Genomic DNA, 25,184 nt, shown 5'->3' with positions numbered 1-25,184 from the left:
TCAAGTAATAGTCTCATCATCAAGGGATCTGAATATCTCTTTCTCCGTATAGCAAACCATCAAATCATTCATCCAATCATCTTCAGTTTTGTTACGTAATTCTCTCTTAATGATGTTCATTGCCGAAAATATTCTCTCAACACTTGTTGTTGAGACGGGTAATAACAAGGCCAACTCAATTAGCTTGAAAACCAAAGGGAACATAAGATGCTTTTTAGTTTCAACCATCTTCATAGATAGAGATGCAATATCTTCACAAGTACCAAAAGCAGCATGCCTTCGCACGTGGACAATGTATGTCTCAAGTTGCTCTCTTAACATTGCACATTCAATAACTGAAAAATCCTTATCATATAGAGTACCAAGTCGAACAAGTTTCTCTATATCAAAACTGCAAAATAAGTTCTTTGGATCGAGGCAAGAAAAGCAAACTAGCAACTCGCTACAAACTTCATTAAAGCGATGGCATAACTCAGTGTTGATTTTATCAAGAACAACAAAGAATATCTCGGTGCGGTAGTAGTGAAGGTTTGTGATTGTGAAGCCATCTCGCCTTGAACGACCTCTAATAGGCACTTCTTCATCCATATCTACCACAGGAATACCCTTTTGAGCACATAATTCTTTCACGCTTTGAAAGAATGACTCCCAACCACTATCTGTCCTCATTGTAGCCATTCGGGTTTTCACAACATCAAGCAACTCCATAGCATGAACAATGTTGGCATTCTTCCTTTGCAAGGTTTGAGAGAGCTCATTTGTGACTGCAAGCATTTTCAACATCAATTTTGAAATGAAAACAAATTTGAAGCTCTCCATTTTTTTCAACCAACCCCGCTGCCTGTGTTGGTACACGACCATCTTCATGCACAATAGTAAGAACATGCAATATTGAGTCCCACATTGTCTCTAATCGAAGCAATGTTAAATAATGTGAACCCCATCTTGTGTCACCAGGTCTAGCAAGGTTAGTTTCTTGATTCACACCTCTACCAGAAGTCATGAACCGATTGGCAACAAGCACTACTAGCAATAGAAACCACCACAAGTTGGAGTTGATGTGCAAAACAATGAACATAATAGGCATGTGGATTAATATCAAGTATCTTTCTTTGTAAGCCATTAAATTCACCTCACATATTCGATGCTCCATCGTATCCTTGCCCCCTGATCTTGGATATAGATAATCCATGGTGATCAAGAAGGCCAAAAATACCTTCCTTTAAGGCATCTGATGTAGTATCCTTGACATGCTTGAGGGCAAGAAACCGTTCCATCACATGGCCTTAGTTATTCGCATATCTATCTTACAAAAAATTAGTTAGCTAGGCAACACAACATGCAAATAAAATATGAAACTACAATATGCAAATAAAATATGAAAGTACTATTACCTCAATATCACCACCATTTGTTCTTTAACAGAAACATCACGTGATTCATCAGTAAGAATAGAGAAGTTTCTATCTCCTAATTCTCTTAGGATGTTCTCTGTGATTTGTTGAGCACAACACTTTGCAAGATCTTTTTGAATATGTGGTGATATCATAATGTAATTTCTTGGAGCATGCTCAAAAGCATCTCTCACTTCTTTAATTTTATCTTTCATCCAATAAATTAATTCTAGAAAATTTCCCTTATTTAACGAACTAGATGATTCATCATGACCACGAAAGCCAAACCTTGCATCAAAAGAAATCTTGAACAAGCCAATGAAGAAGTCAAACGAATTTTATAAAGGTCTTCAGCCTCACGACTAGCACTAGACATGATAGTAGATATGCTTTGTCTTTGGTTGTTAAAATCATCAAAATATAACCTAGCATTGTGGATACTGTCAACACCACCAACATGTGATATCAACCTTTCAACTGCATCCTTCCAATTATTATACCCAACTTTAGTGAAAGCTTCATATTTATCACCCTTCACTACTTGTCGGCGTTTCGAGACCGGGGGGTCCCTGGGCCGACGAGTGAAAATGTCGCTGCGTGCCCCGGCCCAGATGGGTCGGTGCGAGACGAAGCGCGAAGGGGGGGAAAAGGCGGCCGGAGCGAGAGAGAGAGGTGGAAATCCCGCGACCTTTGTGTTTGTCTCGCGCCTAGGTCGGGTGCGCTTGCAGTAGGGGGTTACAAGCATCCACGCGAGAGGGGCAGCGAGCGGCCTCACGCGAGCGCCTGTCCCGTCCTCTTCCCCACGCGGCCAACCCTCGTAAGAGGGCCCTGGTCCTTCCTTTTATAGGCGCAAGGAGAGGATCCAGGTGTACAATGGGGGTGTAGCAGAGTGCTAACATGTCTAGCGGAGGAGAGCTAGCGCCCTAAGTACATGCCATCATGGCAGCCGGAGAGGTTTTGGCACCCGGTTCGTGTGGTGTCGTGGCCGTCGGAGGAGCGCTGGAGCCTGGCGGAAGGACAGCTGTCAGGGCTGTCGAGTCCTTGCTGACGTCCTCTTGCTTCCGTAAGGGGGCTGAGAGCCGCCGTCGTCATAGAGCGTGCGGGGCGCCATCATTACTTGTCTGGCGGAGCGAGCCAGATGGGACGCCGGTCTTGTTCCCCGTAGCCTGAGTTAGCTTGGGTTAGGGTAATGATGGCGCCTCCTGTTGACGTGGTCGGTCCGCACCCTAGGTTGGGCGATGTGGAGGCTCCTCCGAGGTCGAGGTCGAGTCTGTCTTCCGTGGCCGAGGTCGAGTCCGAGCCCCTGGGTCGGGCGAGGCGGAGACCGTCGGCTGAGGCCAGGGCTGAGTCCGAGCCCTAGGGTCGGGCGAAGCGGAGTTCGTCGTCTTCCGGGGCTGAGCCCGAGTCCGAGCCCTGGGGTCGGGCGGATCAGAGTTCGCCGTCTTCCGGGGCTAAGCCCAAGTCTGAGCCCTGGGTCGGGCGGATTGGAGTTCGCCGTCTTCTGGGGTTGAGCCCAAGTCCGAGCCCTGGGTCGGGCGGATCGGAGTTCACCGTCTTCCGGGGCTGAGCCCAAGTCCGAGCCCTGGGTCGGGCGGATCGGAGTTCGCCGTCTTCCGGGGCTGAGCCCAAGTCCGAGCCTTGGGTCGGGCGGAGCGGAGTTCGCCGTCTTCCGAGGCTGAGCCCAAGTCCGAGCCCTGGGTTGGGTGGAGCGGAGTTCACCGTCTTCCGGGGTTGAGCCCGAGTCCGAGCCCTGGGTCGGGCAGAGCGGAGTTCGCCGTCTTCCGGGGCTGAGCCCAAGTCCGTGCCCTGGGTCAGGCGGAGTGGAGTTCCCTATGGTGCCTAAGGCTGGGCCTGGCTCCCTGTCAGCCTCACTCTGTTGAGTGGCGCAGCAGTCGGGGCGGTGCAGGCGGCGCTGTCCTTCTGTGAGGCCGGCCAGTGGAGCGGCGAAATGACTGCGGTCACTTCGGCTCTGTCGACCGGAGGACGTGCGTCAGGATAAAGGTGTCAGGCCACCTTTGCATTAAATGCCCCTGCGATTTGGTCGGTTGGTGTGGCGATTTGGCCAGGGTTGCTTCTTGGCGAAGACTGGGCCTCGGGCGAGCCGGAAGTTTGTTCGTCGATGGAGGGGGGCCTCGGGCGAGACAGAGATCCTCCGGGGTCGGCTGCCCTTGCCCGAGGCAGGGCTCGGGCGAGGCGTGATCGAGTCCCTCGAATGGACTGATCCTTGACTTAGTCGCATCCATCAGGCCTTTGTAGCTTTGTGCTGATGGGGGTTACCAGCTGAGAATCAGGAGCCTTGAGGGTAACCCTAATTATGGTCCCCGACAGTAGCCCCCGAGCCTCGAAGGGAGTGTTAATACTCGCTTGGAGGCTTTTGTCGCACTTTTTTGCAAGGGGACCAGCCTTTCTCGGTTGCGTTTTGTCCCGGTGGGTGCGCGCGAGCGCACCCGCCGGGTGTAGCCCCCGAGGCCTCGGAGGAGTGGTTTGACTCCTCCGAGGTCTTAATGCCTCGCGCAATGCTTCGGCTGGTCTGGTTGTTCCCTCATGCGAGCTGGCCATAGCCCGGGTGCACGGTCGGGTCCCAAGTTCTCGGGCTGGTATGTTGACGCTGGCAACGGTTTGGCCGGAGCCGGGTTTGCGAGAGCAGCCCCCGAGCCTCTGCACAGGGCGAGAGGACGGTCAAGGACAGACTCGACTTTTTTACATACGCCCCTGCGTCGCCTTTCCGCAAGGAGGAGGGGGGGGGGAAGCGCCATGTTGCCCTCGGAGGGTGCCGAACATGGTGTCTCCGGTGAGCTGCTGGCGGGTAATCCGAGTGGACGCCCGTGCCCCATTTGTTAGGGGTCGGCTAGAGGCCCGGAGGCGCGCCCAAAAGTACCTGTGGGTGATCTGCCGGACCCGGTCCCCTGTCGACGGGGTCCGAGGGCTCGATGCCTCCCTCTGATGGGATTCCGTTACAAGATTGTTCCCGCTGGTCTCGGAAATGTCCTAGGGTACCTCGGGAGTGTAGCCCGAGCCTTGGTTATGTATCGAACGTACCCATGGTCATCCCTCGCTCTGTGTCTGAGGCGGTTGTGAACCCTTCGAGGGCCAGCCTACGAACCCCTGATCAGTAGTGGGCGCGGAGCCTGAGGCGGCCGTTGAACCCTTCCGAGGGGCCGGCCTTCGAACCTCTGACCAGTAGTGAGTGTGGAGCCCACGCGCTCTGAGGCGGCTGTTAAACCCCTCCGAGGGGCTAGTCTTCGAACCTCTGATCAGTAGGGAGGCTCAGAGCATGTTTCCTTCACGGAGAAGGATCCTTTTCAGGGTATCCCCCTTTCCCGGTCCCTGTTGTAAGAGAGAGAAAGAGGAAAAAGAAAAGGATACGAAATCGAATGACGTGGCGTACCTTTTTTGACGCGGTCATTATGGCGAAGGCGAAGCGTCGCTCGCTTCTCCTGCCAGAGGCGCCGTCTGTCGTGCCGCGGAGTTAATGCGACGGAGCGGGCGGTTCGTGAGGTGGCCGTTGCGTGTGCGCGAGCCATTCGAGGAACGAAACGTGGGCGCACCGTCTTCATGCCGTGAGAGAGGGTTCTCTCGCTGCCCCCGGACGGGACGTGAGCTTGGCTGACGACGTGACCGCTGCTCCTGCCCGCATGCCATCGCCATTACTGCCGGCCCATTTTTGGCCGTATTGGCCGTCGCGCCTGGCTGGCACTCCTGGGTCACGCGCAGGGTTGCCTCGAGTTGCGGTACTGGTTCCGCAGTCGAGGAGGCGTGGCAGTGGTGCGAGTGGCGGTGTAGTTGCTTGCACGTAGCGACCGGCGCGCCGGCTGCATGACGCGTGGGCGTGGGCCTCCATGCTGGGCGTGTTGGAAGTCAGAGAGGTGCGCCCACTTGGCGCGGTTGCATGCCGCCTGCATGGCTGCCCGCCCCTTCATCCGCTGGTCTGGGCGAAAGTGGAGGGGCGCTTGTAACCGCTGGGCGGTTGCATGCACCGCGCGCGGCGGTTTGGCTTCTTCTGCCCTGGGCCAGCTTGCATGACGCGTGGGACCCAGCCCTCGCGCCATAGGGGGAGGACCTTGGAGCGTGTTGGAGAAGACTCAGCCCACGACGGCTGGGGACGCAAGTAGGGAGAGTCGCCTTTAAAAGGAGGGTGACCCCCTTGAAAGGCGACCATGTCTTCGCGCTCCCTTATGCATCGTGTCCTTCCACCTTCCGAGCCCCCGGATGGGGGACACCCGCAATCCTTCCACCTTGTCGTTGGAGGAACGCAACTCTGTGGGAGTTGGTACCTTTCAGCCATCGCTCGGCTTCAAGGATTTTCATCACGCGGCCCGGCTGCATCCCCTCGCCGGTGGTCACCCGAGACGGTGGCCACCAGCCCCTGGATGGGGAGAAGCAAGTCGGGCTGCGATCTTGGTCCCGCCCTCAGCTTCAAGGATGTTCATCATCCTTGCTGGGGCGGAGAGCAAGGCGAGCCGGGGCTCTACCTCCCGCGCGGGTCGGCTGGCCACCTCCTCTTCCAGCTTCTGGTGGTGGAAACCATCCTCCAGCTCTGCGGAGGAGGCGTCCTCCAGCCATACCGGGGAAGGCGAACTGTTGCTGCCCAGCTAGGATGCAACATTCCACCCTCTTCCTCGCTTTCGTGGCGAGGGCGGGAGCGAGGACCTGCCGGTGCGCTTTGGAGCGGCCCGCTCTTTGGCTTTGATGTCTGGTTCGCGTCTCTTGAGCGGGGACGCGAACGAGAGCGTTCCGGCGGCCGCATCCGTCCTGGGACCATAGCTGCTGCTGCAGAGGTCGCTGGCGAGTCGCTCGGAACTTGTCGCCCTGCAGGCTCCCTGGTGTGGAGGTTGTTCATACCCGCGGGGACAGAACCGGAGTTCCGTTTGTAATGGCACCTTGAATGCCGGTCTTTTGTTCATTGTGGCTGTCGGGGCCTGAACGTGTATGTATTTTTGGCGTGGAGCCGTGTTTTTTCCTCATTTTCGAGCACTAAGACTCGCATGTTGGTTGTCTGAACCGCTTCACCAAGCATGAGTCGCCCTGTGCAAAGGTGACGAGTGAGGTATCCGTATCCCAGAGGCGTAGGAGTCCCTCGGCTCGGTCGGCCTTGCTGTCCGAGGCTTCTCTTGCTTAGTTAAAGGAACCCCTCGGCCGCTCTTCGATGAGCCGAAGCCAGGGGTAGCGGTGTCAGCACGGACAGATGCAGAGTCGGCTCGAAAAGAAGACTTGGTCGGCCGGAGCCTGGCCGGGTCGTCCGTTAGCGGGACCGACGCCGGAGTCGATCTGCCGAGGCCTCGGGCCGGGCTGATGTCTTCGGGGGACAGCTGGCCGAGGCCTCGGGGTGACCTGCCGAGCCGCCTGCTCGAGCCGGATTCTTGAAGAAGACCCTGGCGGCGATGGCCCGTGCGTGATGATGACGTCGTCCTTCAGAGTGGAGATCCTCGGACCACGTCGCCGTCCGAGGCTAGGTCGGACCTCGCCGAAGGCGTAGTCGACGCCGAGGGTGCTGCTGCTCCCTTCAACTGTCAAGATCCGAGCCTGCAGGATCGGATTATCTTGTAGTGTGCGTTTTCTGCGGCTGCCGAGGCCCAAACACACCCTCGCCGTGTTGTAAAGCTGCGCTTCTTTTCCTCTTGTTTCAAGTATCTGGACTTTTCCGTTGGTAACAGAGTTGTCTGTGCGAGCGAGAGTTGCTTTTCACGGAAGGTGATGAGTGAGGTATCTGTATCCCGGAGGCGTAGGAATCCCTCGGCTCGGTCGGCCTTGCCGATTACGCGCACTCTTGCCCGTCCATAGGGTTCTGTCACTAACGCAGTCGAGAAGGCCCGAAGAATCGCTTCGGCAGAGGAGCTTTCGAGCGTGAAGACTTATTCAGTCCGCGGAATCACTTATCCGAACGCGAGTTACTTATCGCAGAAGGTGATGAGTGAGGTATCCGTATCCCGGAGGCGTAGGAGTCCCTCGGCTCGGTCAGCCTTGGCTGCTTACGTGTACTCCGTCGTTTTCAGGATTCACTTTCGAAGTAGTCGAAAAGCACGAAAGACATTCTGGCAGAAAGGATCTTTTTTCGAGGAAAATTTCGACGCGGAGGGGGTTCCCCCCTTTTAGCCCTCGAGGGAGGGTCGGGCTTTGCCGAGGCAAGGCTGACCCTTCCTTGATGACTAAACTTTGCGTGGGAACGAGGTATGCGAACAACTTGAAAGCATATTAAGGGTAGAAGCGACGTAGCTGTTGGATGTTCCAAGCGTTGCTGTAGACCTCGCCTTGACTGTTGGCCAGCTTGTACATTTCGGGCTTCAGAACTTTGGCGATGACAAACGACCCTTCCCAGGGAGGCGTGAGCTTGTGCCGCCCTTGGGCGTCCTGTCGCAGCCGAAGCACCAGGTCGCCCACCTGGAGGTCTCGGGACCGGACCCCTCGGGCGTGGTAGCGTCGCAGGGACTGCTGGTACCGCGCCGAGTGTAGTAAGGCCATGTCCCGAGCCTCTTCCAGCTGGTCCAGCGAGTCTTCTCGACTAGCTTGGTTGCTTTGGTCGGCATAGGCCCTCGTCCTCGGGGAACCGTATTCTAAGTCTGTGGGCAAGATGGCCTCGGCCCCATAGACTAGAAAGAACAGCGTGAAGCCCGTGGCTCGGCTCGGCGTTGTCCTTAGGCTCCAGACCACCGAGGGGAGTTCCTTCATCCATCGCTTGCCGAACTTATTAAGGTCGTTGTAGATCCGAGGCTTGAGTCCTTGTAGAATCATGCCGTTGGCACGCTCTACTTGCCCACTCGTCATGGGGTGAGCCACGACGGCCCAGTCCACCCGGATGTGGTGATCCTCGCAGAAGTCTAGGAACTTTCTGCTGGTGAACTGGGTGCCGTTGTCGGTGATGATGGAGTTCGGGACCCCAAAACGATGGATGACGTTGGTGAAGAACGCCACCGCCTGTTCGGACCTGATGCTGTTTAGGGGTCGGACCTCGATCCACTTGGAGAATTTGTCGATAGCGACCAACAGGTGCGTGTAGCCCCCGAGTGCCTTCTGCAAGGGGCCGACGAGGTCCAGACCCCACACAGCAAAAGGCCAGGTGATGGGTATCGTCTGTAGAGCCTGAGCGGGCAGGTGGGTCTGCCTCGCGTAGAACTGACACCCTTCGCAGGTGCGGACAATTCTAGTGGCGTCGGCCACTGCCGTCAGCCAGTAGAAACCTTGTCGGAAGGCGTTTCCAACAAGGGCTCGAGGTGCTGCGTGATGGCCGCAAGCCCCCGAGTGTATCTCTCGTAGGAGCTCCTGACCTTCGGCGATGGGGATGCATCGCTGGAGAATGCCTGAGGGGCTGCGGTGGTAGAGCTCCTTCCCATCCCCCAGCAAGACGAACAACTTGGCGCGTCGCGCCAACCGCCGAGCTTCGGCTCGGTCGAGGGGTAACTCTCCTCGGTGGAGATATTGCAGGTACGGGGTCTGCCAGTTTCGATTAGGCGTGACCCCGCTTCGCTCCTCCTCGACGCGCAGTGCCTCACCCTCGGGGGCCGAGGGTGCCTCGGGCCGAGCCGAGGGTGCCTCGGACTGAGCCGAGGGTGCCTCGGGCTGGGCCGAGGGTGCCTCGGGCTCGGGCGTGTCGTCGATCTTGACGGAGGGTTGATGCAGGTCTCGGGAGAAGACGTCCGGGGGAACCGTTGTTCGCCCCGAGGCTATTTTAGCCAGCTCGTCCGCAGTCTCGTTGTAGTGCCGGGCGATGTGGTTGAGCTCGAGCCCGTAGAACTTGTCTTCCAGGCGCCGAACCTCATCGCAGTAGGCCTCCATCTTCGGGTCGCGGCAGTGGGAGTTCTTCATGACTTGGTCGATGACGAGCTGCGAGTCACCGCGAGCGTCGAGGCGTCAGACCCCTAGCTCGATGGCGATCCGCAACCCATTGACCAGAGCCTCGTACTCAGCCACATTGTTGGATGCCGGGAAATGAAGGCGTAGCACGTAGCGTAGGTGCTTCCCAAGGGGCGAGATGAAGAGTAGGCCTACGCCGGCTCCTGTCTTAATCAGCGACCCGTCGAAGAACATGGTCCAGAGTTCCGGCTGGATCGAAACTGTTGGGGCTGGGTGTCGACCCATTCAGCCACGAAGTCTGCCAAGACCTGGGACTTGATGGCCTTCCGAGGGGCGAACGAGATTGTTTCGCCCATGATTTCCACCACCCACTTCGCGATTCTACCCGAGGGGTCTTGGCACTGGATGATCTCCCCCAGGGGGAAGGATGACACCACAGTTACCGGGTGAGACTCGAAGTAGTGTCGCAACTTCCGCCGTGTCAGGATCACCGTGTACAGCAGCTTCTGAACTTGTGGGTAGCGGATTTTGGTCTCGGACAGTACCTCGCTGATGAAGTAGACTGGCATCTGGACGGGCAATGTATGCCCCTCTTCTCGTCTCTCAACCACAATCGCGGCGCTAACCACCTGAGTGGTCGTGGCGACGTAGATCAAGAGGGCTTCTCCGGCAGCGCGGGGCACCAAGATGGGTGCATTCGTGAGGAGCGCCTTCAGGTTCCCGAGGGCTTCCTCGGCCTCAGGGGTCCAAGTGAAGCACTCGGCCTTCCTTAAGAGGCGGTACAGAGGCAGGCCTCTTTCGCCGAGGCGTGAGATGAAGCAGCTCAGAGCCGCTAGACATCCCATGACTCTCTGTACGCCTTTCAAGTCCTTGATGGGCCCCATGCTGGTGATGGCTGCGATCTTCTCCGGGTTGGCTTCGATGCCCCGCTCGGAGACAATGAACCCCAAGAGCATGCCTCGGGGTACCCCGAAGACACACTTTTCGGGATTGAGCTTCACGCCTTTCGCCTTGAGACATCGGAATGTTACTTCAAGGTCGGAAAGGAGGTCAGAGGCTTTCCTCGTCTTGACTACGATGTCATCAACGTGAGCCTCGACCGTCCGGCCAATGTGTTCGCCGAACACATGGTTCATGCACCGCTGGTACATCGCACCCGCATTCCTCAAGCCGAACGACATGGTGACATAGCAGTACATGCCGAAGGGCGTGATGAAAGAAGTCGCGAGCTGGTCGGACTCCTTCATCCTGATTTGGTGATACCCTGAGTAGGCATCGAGGAAAGACAGGGTTTCGCACCCAGCAGTGGAATCCACGATTTGATCGATGCGAGGCAGAGGGTAGGGAACCTTCGGACATGCTTTGTTTAGACCAGTGTAGTCTACACACATCCGTCATTTCCCTCCTTTCTTTTTCACAAGCACAGGGTTGGTAAGCCATTCGGGATGGAATACCTCTTTGATGAACCCTGCCGCCATTAGCTTGTGGATCTCCTCGCCTATGGCTCTGCGCTTTTCTTCGTCGAATCGGCGCAGAGGCTGCTTGACGGGTTGGGCTCTGGCTTGGATATCCAGCGAGTGCTCTGTGACATCCCTCGGTATGCCGGGCATGTCCGAGGGACTCCACGCGAAAACGTCGGCGTTCGCGCGGAGAAAGTCGACGAGTACTGCTTCCTATTTGGGATCGAGCTTGGAGCCGATCCGGATCTGCTTAGAGGCGTCGCTGCTGGGGTCGAGGGGGACGGATTTTACCGTCTCCGCTGGCTCAAAGTTGCCGGCGTGGCGCTTCACGTCTGGCACCTCCTTAGAGAGGCTCTCCAGGTCGGCAATGAGGGCCTCGGATTCGGCGAGGGCCTCGGCGTACTCCACGCACTCGACATCGCATTCGAACGCGTGTCGGTACGTGGGGCCGACGGTGATGACCCCTTTGGGGCCCGACATCTTGAGCTTGAGGTAGGTGTAGTTGGGGACGGCCATGAACTTCGCGTAGCATGGCCTCCCCAGTACTGCGTGGTAGGTTCCTCGGAACCCGACCACCTCGAACGTGAGGGTCTCCCTTCAGAAGTTGGAGGGTGCTCCGAAGCAGACGGGAAGGTCGAGTTGTCCGAGGGGCTGGACGCGCTTCCCGGGGATGATCCCGTGGAAAGGCGCAGCGCCTGCCCGGACCGAGGACAGATCAACACGCAGGAGCCCGAGGGTCTCGGCGTAGATGATGTTGAGGTTGCTGCCTCCGTCCAAGAGGACCTTGGTAAGCCTGACGTCGCCGATGACGGGGTCGACAACGAGCTGGTATTTCCCCGGGCTCGGCACATGGTCGGGGTGGTCGTCTTGGTCGAAGGTGATGGGCTTGTCGGACCAGTCTAGGTAGGCTGGCGCCACCACCTTCACCGAACAGACCTCCCGACGCTCTTGCTTGCGGTGCCGAGCCGAGGCGTTTGCCGCTTGCCCACCGTAGATCATGAAGCAGTTGCGAACCTCGGGGAACTCTCCTGCCTGGTGATCCTCCTTCTTGTCGTCGTCGCGAGCCTTGCCACCCTCCGCGGGTAGCCCGGCCCTGTGGAAGTGGCGCCGAAGCATAGCGCACTCCTCAAGGGTGTGCTTGACGGGCCCCTGATGATAGGGGCATGGCTCCTTGAGCATCTTGTCGAAGAGGTTGGCACCTCCGGGGGGTTTCCGAGGGTTCTTGTACTCGGCGGCGGCGACAAGGTCCGCGTCGGCGGCGTCGCGTTTCGCTTGCGACTTCTTCTTGCCCTTCTTCTTGGCGCCACGCTGAGTTGACTGAGAGCACCTAGAGGGGGGGTGAATAGGTGATCCTGTAAACACTTTAAACTTAAGCCACAAAAACTTGGTTAAGCATTAGCACAATAATTGCCAAGTGGCTAGAGAGGAGTCTCAATAAAACACAATAACCACAAGAGATCAATCACAGAGATGGCACAGTGGTTTATCCCGTGGTTCGGCCAAGACCAACGCTTGCCTACTCCATGTTGTGGCGTCCCAACGGACGAGGGTTGCAATCAACCCCTCTCAAGCGGTCCAAAGACCCACTTGAATACCACGGTGTTTTGCTTGCTTTACTTTATCCCGTTTGCGAGGAATCTCCACACTTTGGAGCCTCTCGCCCTTACACTTAGATGATCACAAAGAAGCACGGAGTAAGGGAGGGATGAGCAACACACTCAAGACAAGAAATCACAGCAACACCACGCACACAAATCGCAACAAGAGCTCACAACACAACTCAATGAGTTCACAACTCAACTAGAGCTCTAATTGCTATTGCAAAGAATCAAAGGCGCGTAATCGATGTCTTAGTGCTTAGGAATGCTTTGAGAATGCTTGGTATCCTCCTCCATGCGCCTAGGGGTCCCTTTTATAGCCCCAAGGCAGCTAGGAGCCGTTGAGAGCATTCCAGGAAGGCAAATCTTGCCTTCTGTCGCCTGGCGCACCGGACAGTCCGGTGTACACCGGACACTGTCCGGTGCGGATTTCTTTCCTTCTGCGGCGCAGTCGACCGTTGGCGCCTGGGAGCCATTGGCGCACCGGACACTGTCCGGTGCACACCGGACAGTCCGGTGCCCCTCCCGACCGTTGGCTCGGCCACGTGACTCGCGCAGATCGCGCAGCTGACCGTTGGCTCACCGGACAGTCCGGTGCACACCGGACAGTCCGGTGAATTATAGCCGTACGTCGCCGGTGAATTCCCGAGATAGGCCAGTTCGCTCGAGCCAGCCTGGCGCACCGGACACTATTCGGTGCACCACCGGACAGTCCGGTGCACCCAGACAGCGCTGGCTTTGGCTGAAACAAGGCAATCTCTTTCCATTTTCTTTTCTCCTGTTTCCAGCACTTAGACAAAATACATTAGTCCATAAAACAATGTGCTAAGTCTAGAAACATACCTTTTGACATGATTTGCAATTTGTCCACCACATTGCATAGATCAACACAAAAGCACTTGCGTTGGCACTCAATCACCAAAATACTTAGAAATGGCCCAAGGGCACATTTCCCTTTCAATCTCCCTCTTTTTGGTGATTTGTGCCAACACAACATAAAGCAACTAGAACAAGTGCAGTATTAATGCAAATGAAAACTCAAATTTGTTTTGATTAATATTTGGCATATATGGATCACTCTTTGCCACCACTTGGTTTGTTTTTGCAAATCAAACTCAAATTTCTATCTCTAAGTCAAACACACTTGTTAAGACATGAAGAGAGTCGTTCTAAGAGAAATTGATTCAAGATTTCAAAAACTCCCCCTTTTTCCCATAATCAACGCTTCTCCCTACAAGAAGCCAACTTTTGACAATAAGAGCCAATAAGAGTGTTTTGTCAAACCCAAAACTCTAACTCTACTTTTTCAAAATTCTCAAGTGGTAGCTGATCCATTTATTGCTTTAGCCTTATTTTCTCCCCCTTTGGCATCAAGCACCAAAACAGGATCAATTTTGGCCCTTTAACCCCATTGCCTCACCAAAATCTTCAACTAAGAGTAAAAGGCAATAAGAGTACGAAGATGAACTTGGAAGAAGTTACTCTTGCAGTGGAAGTCTTGCATGGTCCAAGTCCACCTTTTCCCTTTCAATCCACCTTTGTGACTAAATTAGGCAAACTCAAGCACATGGTTAGTCTCAAAGGGTCAAGTTGTAGCACATCTCCCCCTAAATATGTGCATCACTTTGCAACGGACTTGTGAGGTCCAGGGAGTGCTTGTACAACTTGAGCACCATAAATAAGCAACAAAATGCATAAGGAACATGATCAAAGGCATAAACACAAGTATGCTATAAATCAATCCAAGTTCCGCGAATCTAAGACATTTAGCTCACTACGCAACTTGCAAAAGGTTTGCTCATCTAAAGGCTTGGTAAAGATATCGGCTAGCTGGTTCTCGGAGCTAACATGAAACACTTCGATATCCCCCTTTTGCTGGCGATCTCTCAAAAAGTGATGCCGGATGTCTATGTGCTTTGTGCGGCTGTGTTCAACAGGATTATCCGCCATGCGGATAGCACTCTCATTATCACATAGGAGTGGGACTTTGCTCAAATTATAGCCAAAGTCCCTGAGGGTTTGCCTCATCCAAAGTAGTTGCGCGCAACACTGTCCTGCGGCAACATACTCGGCCTCAGCGGTGGATAGGGCAACGGAGGTTTGTTTCTTAGAACTCCATGACACCAGGGACCTTCCTAAGAATTGGCACGTCCCCGATGTACTCTTCCTGTCGACCTTACATCCAGCATAGTCGGAGTTACCAGATCCCGAAACAAGGCGTAGCGACTAAATATCTAAGAATTCGCTTCACAGCCACTAAGTGACACTCCTTAGGATCAGATTGAAATCTAGCACACATGCATACACTGAGCATAATATCCAGTCTACTAGCACATAAATAAAGTAAAGACCCTATCATAGACCGGTATGCTTTTTGATCAACGGACTTACCTCCTTTGTTGAGGTCGGTGTGTCCGTTGGTTCCCATCGGAGTCTTCGCGGGCTTGGCATCCTTCATCCCAAACCGCTTGATCAAGTCTTGCGTGTACTTGGTTTGAGAGATGAAGGTTCCATCCTTGAGTTGTCTCACTTGGAACCCAAGAAAGTAACTTAACTCGCCCATCATCGACATCTCGAATTTCTGAGTCATCACCCTGCTAAACTCTTCACAAGACTTTTGGTTAGTAGAACCGAATATTATGTCATCGACATAAATTTGGCACACAAAAAGGTCACCATCACAAGTCTTAGTAAAAAGAGTTGGATCGGCTTTCCCAACCTTGAAAGCATTAGCAATTAAAAAGTCTCTAAGGCATTCATACCATGCTCTTGGGGCTTGCTTAAGTCCATAGAGCGCCTTAGAGAGCTTACACACGTGGTCGGGGTACCGTTCATCCTCGAAGCCAGGGGGTTGCTCTACGTACACCTCCTCCTTGATTGGCCCGTTGAGGAAAGCGCTCTTCACATCCATTTGAAACAACCTGAAAGAATGGTGAGCGGCATATGCTAGCAAAATACGAATGGACTCAAGCCTAGCCACAGGAGCAAAAGTCTCCTCAAAGTCCAAACCTGCGACTTGGGCATAACCTTTTGCCACAAGTCGTGCCTTGTTCCTTGTCACCACCCCGTGCTCGTCTTGCTTGTTGCGAAACACCCACTTGGTTCCCACAACATTTTGCTTGGGACGTGGCACCAGTGTCCAAACTTCATTTCTTTTGAAGTTGTTGAGCTCCTCCTGCATGGCCAACACCCAGTCCGGATCTAACAAGGCCTCTTCTACCCTGAAAGGCTCAATAGAAGAGACAAAGGAGTAATGCTCACAAAAATTAACTAATCGAGATCGAGTAGTTACTCCCTTGCTAATGTCACCCAGAATTTGGTCGACGGGATGATCTCTTTGAATCATCGCTCGAACTTGGGTTGGAGGTGCCGGTTGCGCTTCTTCCTCCATCACATGATCATCTTGTGCTCCCCCTTGATCACACACCTCCTCTTGATGAACCCGTTCATCGTCATGAGTTGGGGGATGCACCATTGTTGAGGAAGAAGGTTGATCTTGTTCCTGTGGCCGCACATCTCCAATCGCCATGGTGCGTATTGCGGCTGTTGGAACTTCTTCTTCATCTATATCATCAAAATCAACAACTTGCTCTCTTGGAGAGCCATTAGTTTCATCAAATACAACGTCGCTAGAGACTTCAACCAAACCCGATGATTTGTTGAAGACTCTATACGCCTTTGTATTTGAGTCATAACCTAACAAAAACCCTTCTACGGCTTTGGGAGCAAATTTGGAATTCCTACCTTTCTTCACTAGAATGTAGCATTTACTCCCAAAAACTCGAAAATACGAAACATTGGGTTTGTTACCGGTTAGTAGCTCATACGACGTCTTCTTGAGGAGGCGATGAAGGTAGACCCTGTTGATGGCGTGGCAAGCCGTGTTCACGGCTTCCGACCAAAAGCGCTCGGGGGTCTTGAACTCTCCAAGCATCATCCTCGCCATGTCTATAAGCGTCATGTTCTTCCTCTCTACCACACCATTTTGCTGTGGTGTGTAGGGAGCGGAGAACTCGTGCTTGATCCCTTCCTCCTCAAGGTACTCCTCCACTTGAAGGTTCTTGAACTCGGACCCATTATCGCTCCTTATCTTCTTCACCTTGAGCTCAAACTCATTTTGAGCTCTCCTTAGGAAGCGCTTGAGGGTCACTTGGGTTTCAGACTTATCCTGCAAAAAGAACACCCAAGTGAAGCGGGAAAAGTCATCAACAATAACTAAACCATACTTACTTCCTCCTATGCTTAGATAGGCGACGGGTCCGAAGAGGTCCATATGTAGCAGCTCCAGGGGTCTTGATGTGGTCATCACATTCTTGCTGTGATGCGCTCCTCCCACTTGTTTACCTGCTTGACAAGCTGCACAAGGTCTATCTTTTTCGAATTATTGCACATTAGTTAAACCTATCACATGTTCTCCCTTTAGAAGCTTGTGAAGGTTCTTCATCCCTACATGTGCTAAGCGGCGATGCCACAGCCAGCCCATGCTAGTCTCAGCAATTAAACATGCATCTAGACCGGCCTCCTCTTTTGCAAAATCAACTAAGTAGAGTTTGCCGTCTAATACACCTTTAAAAGCTAGTGAACCATCACTTCTTCTAAAGACAGACACATCTACATTTGTGAATAGACAATTATATCCCATATTGCATAATTGACTAACAGATAACAAATTATATCCAAGAGACTCAACTAAAAACACATTAGATATAGAGTGCTCATTTGATATTGCAATTTTGCCTAAGCCTTTCTCCTTGCCTTGATTCCCATCACCGAATATAATTGAATCTTGGGGATCCTTGTTCTTGACGTAGGAGGTAAACATCTTCTTCTCCCCCCGTCATGTGGTTTGTGCATCCGCTGTCGATAATCCAGCTTGAACCCCCGGATGCATAAACCTGCAAGGCAAATTTAGGCTTGGGTCTTAGGTACCCAACTCTTGTTGGGTCCTACAAGGTTAGTCACAATTGTCTTAGGGACCCAAATGCAAGTTTTCTCTCCCTTGCATTTTGCCCCTAATTTTCTAGCAACTATCTTCCTATCTTTTCTACAAATAGCAAAGGAAGCATTTAAAGCATGATATATTGTAGAGGGTTCATTAACTTTCCTAGGGACGTTGACAACATTTCTCCTAGGCATATTTCTACCATGCATATAGGAAGAACTAGAAGCAAACATGGTATGAGAGTCAAAAGCATCATAAGCATTACAACTCCTATAAGACTGTCTTCTATCATTGTACATAAAGGCATGGTTCTTTTTAGTACTACTAGCCATAGGGGCCTTCCCTTTCTCCTTAGCGGAGATGGGAGCCTTATGGCTTGTCAAGTTCTTGGCTTCCCTCTTGAAGCCAAGCCCATCCTTAATTGAGGGGTGTCTACCAACCATGTAGGCATCCCTAGCAAATTTTAGTTTATCAAAATCACTCTTGCTAGTCTTAAGTTGGGCATTAAGACTAGCCACCTCATCATTTAATTTAGAAATGCAAGCTAGGTGTTCACTGCAAGCATCAATGTTAATATCTTTACACCTAGTGCAAGTTACAACATTTTCTACACAAGAGTTAGATTTACAAGCGATCTCTAACTTAGCATTCAAATCATCATTAACACTTCTTAAATTAGAGATGGATTCATGACAAGTAGATAATTCACAAGAGAGCATTTCATTCCTTTTAATTTCTAGAGCAAGAGAATTTTGTGCAGTAACAAATTTATCATGCTCCTCATATAAAAGATCCTCTTGTTTTTCTAGTAATCTATTCTTGTCATTCAAAGCATCAATCAACTCATTAATCTTATCAATTTTAGATCTATCTAATCCCTTGAATAAGCATGAGTAATCTATCTCATCATCATCACTAGACTCATTCTCACTAGAAGAAGCATAAGTAGAGTTTCGAGTACTTACTTTCTTCTCCTTAGCCATGAGACATGTGTGATGCTCGTTGGGGAAGAGGAATGACTTGTTGAAGGCGGTGGCGGCGAGTCCTTCGTTGTCGGAGTCGGATGTGGAGCAATCCGAATCCCACTCCTTTCCAATTTGTTCCTCGCCCTTTGCCTTCTTGTAATTCTTCTTCTTTTCCTGGTCACTATCATTATTGGGACAATTAGCGATAAAGTGACCAATCTTACCACATTTGAAGCATGAGCGCTTCCCCTTCGTCTTGGTCTTGTTGGGATGCTCCTTGCGACCCCTTAGCGCCGTCTTGAAGCGCTTGATGATGAGGGCCATTTCTTCATCATTAAGCCCGGCCGCCTCAATTTGTGCCACCTTGCTCGGTAGCGCCTCCTTGCTTCTCGTTGCTTTGAGAGCGATAGTTTGAGGCTCTTGGATTGGACCATTCAATGCATCATCCACGTATCTAGCCTCCTTGATCATCATCCGCCCGCTTACGAACTTTCCAAGTATCTCCTCGGGCGTCATCTTGGTGTACCTAGGATTCTCACGAATATTGTTCACAAGATGAGGATCAAGAACAGTAAAGGACCTTAGCATTAGGCGGACGACGTCGTGGTCCGTCCATCTCGTGCTTCCATAGCTCCTTATCTTGTTGACAAGGGTCTTGAGCCGGTTGTATGTTTGAGTTGGCTCTTCCCCCTTATCATAGCGAATCTCCCAAGTTCGCCCTCCACTAACTCCATCTTGGTGAGCATGGTGACGTCGTTGCCCTCATGTGAGATCTTGAGGGTGTCCCAGATCTGCTTGGCATTGTCCAAGCCACTCACCTTATGGTACTCATCCCTGCACAATGAGGCTAGCAACACAGTAGTAGCTTGTGCGTTTTTATGAATTTATTCATTGATAAACAAAGGGCTATCCGAGCTATCAAATTTCATTCCACTTTCTACTATCTCCCATATGCTAGGATGAAGAGAGAACAAGTGACTACGCATTTTGTGACTCCAAAATCCGTAGTCCTCTCCATCAAAATGAGGAGGTTTACCAAGTGGAATGGATAATAAATGAGCATTTGTACTTTGAGGAATACGAGAGTAATCAAAAGAAAAGTTTGAATTGACCGTTTTCTTTTTCTCGTAGTCGTCGTCGTCCTTTTGGGAAGAGGAAGATTCGTCGCTGTCGTAGTAGACTATCTCCTTGATGCGCCTTGTCTTCTTCTTCTTCCCGTCTCTTCTTTTGTGGCTTGAGCCCGAGTCTGTAGGCTTGTCATCTTTCGACTCATTGAAGATCGACTCCTTCTCGTTGTTGACCACCATCCCCTTTCCCTTAGGATCCATCTCTTCGGGCGATTAGTCCCTTCTTGAAGAGAACGGCTCTGATACCAATTGAGAGCACCTAGAGGGGGGGGGGTGAATAGGTGATCCTGTAAACACTTTAAACTTAAGCCACAAAACTTGGTTAAGCGTTAGCACAATAATTGCCAAGTGGCTAGAGAGGAGTCTCAATAAAACACAATAACCACAAGAGATCAATCACAAAGATGGCACAGTGGTTTATCCCGTGGTTCGGCCAAGACCAACGCTTGCCTACTCCACGTTGTGGCGTCCCAACGGACGAGGGTTGCAATCAACCCCTCTCAAGCGGTCCAAAGACCCACTTGAATACCATGGTGTTTTGCTTGCTTTACTTTATCCCGTTTGCGAGGAATCTCCACACTTTGGAGCCTCTCGCCCTTACACTTAGATGATCACAAAGAAGCACAGAGTAAGGGAGGGATGAGCAACACACTCAAGACAAGAAATCACAGCAACACCACGCACACAAATCGCAACAAGAGCTCACAACACAACTCAATGAGTTCACAACTCAACTAGAGCTCTAATTGCTATTGCAAAGAATCAAAGGCGCGTAATCGATGCCTTAGTGCTTAGGAATGCTTTGAGAATGCTTGGTATCCTCCTCCATGCGCCTAGGGGTCCCTTTCATAGCCCCAAGGCAGCTAGGAGCCGTTGAGAGCATTCCAGGAAGGCAAATCTTGCCTTCTGTCGCCTGGCGCACCGGACAGTCCGGTGCAGATTTCTTTCCTTCTGTGGCGCAGTCGACCGTTGGCGCACCGGACACTGTCCGATGCACACCGGACAGTCCGGTGCCCCCTCCCGACCGTTGGCTCGGCCACGTGTATCGCGCAGATCGCGCAGCTGACCGTTGGCCCGGCCGACCGTTGGCTCACCGGACAGTCCGGTGCACACCGGACAGTCCGGTGCACACCGGACAGTCCGGTGAATTATAGGCGTACGTCGCCGGTGAATTCCCGAGAGCGGCCAGTTCGCTCGAGCCAGCCTGGCGCACCGGACACTGTCCGGTGCACCACCGGACAGTCCGGTGCACCCAGATAGCGCTGGCTTTGGCTGAAACAAGGCAATCTCTTTCCATTTTCTTTTCTCCTGTTTCCAGCACTTAGACAAAATACATTAGTCCATAAAACAATGTGCTAAGTCTAGAAACATACCTTTTGACATGATTTGCACTTTGTCCACCACATTGCATAGATCAACACAAAAGCACTTGCGTTGGCACTCAATCACCAAAATACTTAGAAATGGCCCAAGGGCACATTTCCCTTTCATTGACGCCTCGGGGGCATCTTCCGGTGGGCGGCCCTGGGGCTGCTTGTCCTTCCGGAAAATAGCCTCAACCACCTCCTGGCCAGAGGCAAACTTGGTGGCGATGTCCATCAGCTCGCTCGCCCTGGTGGGGGTCTTGCGACCCAGCTTGCTCACCGGGTCGCGGCAGGTGGTGCCGGCGAGGAACGCGCCGATGACATCCGAATCGGTGACGTTGGGCAGCTCGGTGCGCTGCTTCGAGAATCGCTGGATGTAGTCCCGGAGAGACTCTCCCGGCTGCTGCCGGCAGCTTCGGAGGTCCCAGGAGTTTCCAGGGCGCACGTACGTGCCCTAGAAATTGCCGGCGAAGGCTTGGACCAGGTTGTCCCAGTTGGAGATCTGCCCCGGAGGCAGGTGCTCCAACCAGGCGCGAGCGGTGTCGGAGAGGAACAGGGGGAGGTTGCGGATGATGAGGTTGTCATCGTCCGTTCCACCCAGTTGGCAGGCCAGCCGGTAGTCTGCGAGCCACAGTTCCGGTCTCGTCTCCCCCGAGTACCTTGTGATAATAGTCGGGGTTCGGAACCAGGTCGGGAACGGCGCCCGTCGTATGGCGCGGCTGAAAGCCTGCGGACCGGGTGGTTCGGGCGAGGGACTCCGATCCTCCCCGCTGTCGTAGCGTTCCCCACGTCTGGGGTGGTAGCCTCGGCGCACCCTCTCGTCGAGGTGGGCCCGACGGTCGCGGTGATGGTGCTCGTTGCCGAGGCGACCCGGGGCCGCAGGCGCTGTGTTGCGCGTGCGCCCGGTGTGGACCGAGGCTTCCCGCATGAATCGGGAAGTCGCGGCGCGATGTTCCGAGGGGTACCCCTGCCTTCGGGAGGCGGAGCTTTTGGCCCATCGGACCGCGGCGCCCTCCAGGAGATTCTTGAGCTCTCCTTGGATTCGCCGCCCCTCGGTGGTTGATGGCTCCGGCATCACGCGGAGGAGCATTGCCGCTGCAGCCAGGTTCTGGTCGACCCCACTGGAAGCAGGTGGCGGCCTCACCCTGACATCGTCGGTGATGCGGTGCTGGAAACCCTGGGGTAGATGACGCACTTCCCCGGCCGGAGGTTGGCCCGCCCATTCCTGCCCAACGTCCCGGCGGATCGGCTCAAGTGCTCTTGCTCCCTTGTTGAGCCTGGCCGGCACCCCGCGGATTTGCTCGAGCTGTGGGTCATGACCCCCCGCCGGAACGGGGACCACAGCTAGCTCCCGTAGGATGTCAACGCGAGGCACAGGCCTAGAGAGATCACCGTTCTCCGGCATACCAAGATGGTTGCCTTCGGAGGGACCCCCTAGATCGACGTGGAAACATTCACGACTTGGGCCGCAGTCCTCGTCGCCGAGGCTGCGGCTACCGTCGGAACAGTCGGAAAGGCAGTAGTCGCATGCGGTCATGAAGTCCCGTATGGCACTGGGGTTACCAAGTCCGGAGAAGTCCCAACAGAAGTCGGGCTCGTCATCTTCCTCGGACCCCGAGGGCCCGTAGGTCGAGAGAGGTGGAAATCCCGCGGTCTTCGTGTTTGTCCCGCGCCCAGGTCGGGTGCGCTTGCAGTAGGGGGTTACAAGCGTCCACGCGGGAGGGGGAGCGAGCGGCCTCACGCGAGCGCCTGTCCCGTCCTCTTCCCCGCGCGGCCAACCCTCGTAAGAGGGCCCTGGTCCTTCCTTTTATAGGCGCAAGGAGAGGATCCAGGTGTACAATGGGGGTGTAGCAGAGTGCTAACATGTCTAGCGGAGGAGAGCTAGCGCCCTAAGTATATGCCATCGTGGCAGCCGGAGAGGTTTTGGCACCCGGTTCGTGTGGTGTCATGGCCGTCGGAGGAGCGCTGGAGCCTGGCGGAAGGACAGCTGTTGGGGCTGTCGAGTCCTTGCTGACATCCTCTTGCTTCCGTAAGGGGGCTGAGAGCCGCCGTCGTCATAGAGCGTGCGGGGCGCCATCATTACTTGTCTGACGGAGCGAGCCAGATGGGACGCCGGTCTTGTTCCCCGTAGCCTGAGTCAGCTTGGGGTAGGGTAATGATGGCGCCTCCTGTTGACGTGGTCGGTCCGCGCCCTAGGTTGGGCGATGTGGAGGCTCCTCCGAGGTCGAGGTCGAGTCTGTCTTCCGTGGCCGAGGTCGAGTCCGAGCCCCTGGGTCGGGCGAGGCGGAGACCGTCGGCTGAGGCCAGGGCTGAGTCCGAGCCCTGGGGTCGGGCGAAGCGGAGTTCGTCGTCTTCCGGGGTTGAGCCCGAGTCCGAGCCCTAGGGTCGGGCGGATCGGAGTTCACCGTCTTCCAGGGCTGAGCCCAAGTCCGAGCCCTGGGTCGGGCGGATCGGAGTTCGCCGTCTTCCGGGGCTGAGCCCAAGTCCGAGCCCTGGGTCGGGCGGATCGGAGTTCGCCGTCTTCCGGGGTTGAGCCCAAGTCTGAGCCCTGGGTCAGGCGGAGCGGAGTTCGCCGTCTTCCGGGGCTGAGCCCAAGTCCGAGCCCTGGGTCGGGCGGAGCGGAGTTCGCCGTCTTCCAGGGCTGAGCCTGAGTCCGAGCCCTGGGTCGGGCGGAGCGGAGTTCGCCGTCTTCCGGGGCTGAGCCCAAGTCCGTGCCCTGGGTCGGGCGGAGCGGAGTTCCCTATGGTACCTGAGGCCGGGCCTGGCTGCCTGTCAGCCTCACTCTGTCGAGTGGCACAGCAGTCGGAGCGGTGCAGGCGGCGCTGTCCTTCTGTCAGGCCGGTCAGTGGAGCGGCGAAATGACTGCGGTCACTTTGGCTCTGTTGACCGGAGGACGTGCGTCAGGATAAAGGTGTCAGGCCACCTTTGCATTAAATGCCCCTGCAATTTGGTCGGTTGGTGTGGCGATTTGGCCAGGGTTGCTTCTTGGCGAAGACTGGGCCTCGGGCGAGCCGGAAGTATGTTCGTCGATGGAGGGGGGCCTCGGGCGAGACGGAGATCCTTCAGGGTCGGCTGCCCTTGCCCGAGACAGGGCTCGGGCGAGGCGTGATCGAGTCCCTCGAATGGACTGATCCTTGACTTAGTCGCACCCATCAGGCCTTTGCAGCTTTGTGCTGATGGGGGTTACCAGCTGAGAATCAGGAGCCTTGAGGGTACCCCTAATTATGGTCCCCGACACTGCTTGCTTAAAAAGAAAGCAATAAAAGCAATACACTGTATCTTTTGATTCACTATACTCCAACCAATCATACTTGTCATACCATTCCTGTTTAAAAGGCCTTGAACTTTGTCCATACTGTCTACGAGGGAAATCTAAACCCTTTGGTTGGCATGGATCATTCAGAACATATGCCCTTCTCACTTGGTCTTGGACATCTTTATCATATTCATAAATTTGCCTCCTTAAAGCGGGATTTGCAACTATGTCATCTGGATTGAACGTCCCTCCAACAGTTGGTGTGTTATTCACATTAATATTAGCACCAGTGCCAGAGCCTCTTGAAAGTGGCTGGAAAAACCTTCTCATTTGCTCTGAAAAATTATAGAAACAATATTTGATAACATACAACAGTTGACCAGTTGTTAACTGAAATTCTATGGGCTGTTGCATTTCGTCGAACATCTTGCCGGACCAGTTGTTAACTCTGCTTTGGCCCTTTGGTGCTACAGGAGTACAAGATGCCAGATTTTCGTGCTGGTGCTAACAGAGTAGCAGTAGGGCTGGACAAAATGCTCGTGGCTCGTTATCTCGCTCGGTTCATAGTCAACTCGGCTTGGCTCGGATCGACTCGTTTGAATTTTTTCACGAGCTGAGCTGATATCCTAGCTCGTTTCGTTAACTAGCCAACTCGGTTCGTTAACGAGCTAGCTCGTGAACTAAACGAGCTACCACATTCCAGCAAAACGAAACTATATGCATATAATTGATGAACATGTTATATGTATGTGAGGTGTCTATGGCCTATGAGTTAAACTAATGATTAATAAACTATGTCTATGTGTTAAATTGGTCTATGCAAATATAATTGTGGGTTAAGTTGATGAACATGTATGTGAATTGTGAATTGATGACTGATAAATTGTGTTAATTTGGTGTTACATTGACGTGGTTTGTGAAACTATGAGTATAATTACTATTTTCTATTATTAAATTAGTTTTAAATTAACTAAAAATTAATTATTATGTATATATTATTTTTTTTCCTGCTCTGGCTCGCGAGCTAAACGAGCCAACTTGAGCTCATAAATAAGCCGAACCGAGCTGACTCTGTAGCTCGTTAACTTAACAAGCCGAGTCGAGCTAGCTCATTAGCTTAACGAGCCAGCTCGAACTCGGACGAGCCGAGCCGAACTGGCTCGTTATCCACCCCTAAGTAGCAGTAGCAGCCTGTCTAGGCCTAGCTACAAGAGTACAAGTGCGAGTGGCAGAGTGGGAGAGCGGCCGACTGGCCGAGCGTAGAGAGAACGCGGGAGAAAGAAGAAGGGG

General features: G+C 53.4%; 1 pseudogene; it reads right to left on the bottom strand.

The window, feature by feature from the left end:
• Nucleotides 1-24,224, bottom strand: LOC109942617 (zinc finger MYM-type protein 1-like; annotated as a pseudogene).
• Between the last annotated feature and the right edge of the window lie 960 nt (nucleotides 24,225-25,184).

The sequence above is a fragment of the Zea mays genome, chromosome 9, assembly GCF_902167145.1.
Source record: "Zea mays cultivar B73 chromosome 9, Zm-B73-REFERENCE-NAM-5.0, whole genome shotgun sequence".
Classification (NCBI taxonomy): Eukaryota; Viridiplantae; Streptophyta; class Magnoliopsida; order Poales; family Poaceae; genus Zea; species Zea mays.
Note: the sequence above shows the minus strand (reverse complement) of the source record. Positions and strands in the feature narration are given on the sequence as shown.